Consider the following 1,839-nt stretch of genomic DNA (forward strand, 5'->3'; position numbering starts at 1 on the left):
GAGTAGGTTGTGTTACTACACCAGTGAGTATTGGATTTGTGAGAAGTCATATATGTTAGTTTGGTTAAAATTGGAAAGAGATGATAAAATCATTGCTTGTAAAATATTGTATGGATTAATAAACTGTACCTTGTGGATTTAGTATTGTGTCTCACTCTCACTGGTAATATAAAAATTAGGATTACTATCCTTTTTTTTGTTTTTTTGAAGGAGACGGACAGCCTTTATTGCTTGTCTGGACAGATGCCCAGAGCGGGCAGGGCAAGAGGGCTGGGGGCTTGTCTGGGACAATAAAGCTGCCCTCAGCGGATGTGAGCCATGTCGCCCAGGAAAGGTGTCTTCATGCAGCCAGTCCAGAGCTGGTCCATCCAGAGTGGGGCCTCGTGCTGCAGCGGCGTGCGGCGTGGGTAGAAGGTGAAGTCCACACGGTAGTTGAGCAGGCAGCTGAGTGAGGCCATATAGAGGTTGGAGAAGCACACAAGGTGCAGGGAGAAGTAGGTGGGGTTGTGGAAGGTGCGGAAGATGCTTCCAAACTGAGGGTTGAACAGCGCCTTGGTGATGCACCTCAGCTCCTGCCGCTCCTTCATCCAGGCTGCCAGCACCTGCCTTGACTCTGCATCCTGGTAGGTCTGCATGCGCTCGAGCAGCCCCATGAGTGCCTGCTGCCAAGTCAGCGAGTGCATGTACTGCTCCGTGTTGATGATGCGGATCTCCCGCTCCAGCTCTGGGATGATGGCGCCCGTGCGCTAGCTGTGCCGCAGCATGAGGTCTGCCAGGCCACTGTAGAGGTGGTCTCCAAAGTAGAGTACGCGGGGCCCCCGCCATTCTGTCAGGCGCAGGAAGTCAAACAGGTTTCCTTGCCGATAGATCTTGCCCTTCTCCAGGCGGGTGATGCGATCCCACTGGAGCGAGCCCTTTTCATCGAGTTTTCGGAAAGGCTTGCTCCGGTCAGTGAAAAAGCTGGGCTTGTCTGCCTGGACGATGACCACGTCAAACAGCTGGCGCCAGTCAGGGCCCACCATGTGCCTCATCCCTTTGTCCACGAAGCTGAAAGGGCCATTGGTAACGAGGAACAGCTGCTTTCCATTGGCTACTAGGCGGCTGAGGACAGCAAATATCTTGTCCCCTTTCGGACAGCAAATATCTTGTCCCCTTTCAAGATGTATTTCTCTATGTCCCGCTCGATCCACTGGTACATGAGGCCCTTCACATGCACATCTCGGATAGCATCCGTCACATCCTTGTAGAGATGCACCTGGTCGAATTCCAGACCATGGCCCAGGAAGTAGTCCACCACGCAGGACAGCAGAGCCATCTCCGGCAGGGAGAAGATGTCCATGAACTGCTTGATCGAGGGACCCTTGCCATAGAAGCCGCTCATGTGGTACAGGGGGATGTGCTGAGTGCCCCCATACAGGTCGAACCCTTCCTCATCTGGCACAGGCTGGAGGCCCCTGGAGGCCGTCCCTAGCTGCACATAATGGTAGGCATCAATCTTCATCAGGAGGCTCTTCTGGATGTCGTAGTGGAGACCGCGGATGGCAAAGCTGGGGTTGTAGTCATACTTGCGAATCCCCTCTGGGTACTTGTAGTGTTCAATCAGGATGTCCTGGGCTGCACTGAAGATTTCAGGGTGCAGTGAATCTGCATACTGTGCCAGAGTGTAGTCGTAGTCAAAGCCATAGACCTCAACATCCCGCAAGCTGATCTCGTTGGCGTAGATGGCCGCTGGGTTCAGGAGACTGCAGACTTCAGGGAGCAGGAGGTCGTGCACTAGTCTCCGCATGTCCTGGTAACGCGCCCAGAGGTGCGCGCTGGGGTCGGGCGGGCGCGGGGGCG

The 1,839-nt window shown here is 54.5% G+C and overlaps 1 pseudogene; it reads right to left on the reverse strand.

Annotated features, from left to right (window-relative positions):
* Positions 1–302: 302 nt before the first annotated feature.
* On the reverse strand, positions 303–1,807 carry LOC102850829 (annotated as a pseudogene).
* Between the last annotated feature and the right edge of the window lie 32 nt (positions 1,808–1,839).

Source organism: Elephantulus edwardii, unplaced genomic scaffold (genome assembly GCF_000299155.1).
Source record: "Elephantulus edwardii isolate Elephantulus edwardi_28Jun2011 unplaced genomic scaffold, EleEdw1.0 scaffold00047, whole genome shotgun sequence".
Classification (NCBI taxonomy): domain Eukaryota; kingdom Metazoa; phylum Chordata; class Mammalia; order Macroscelidea; family Macroscelididae; genus Elephantulus; species Elephantulus edwardii.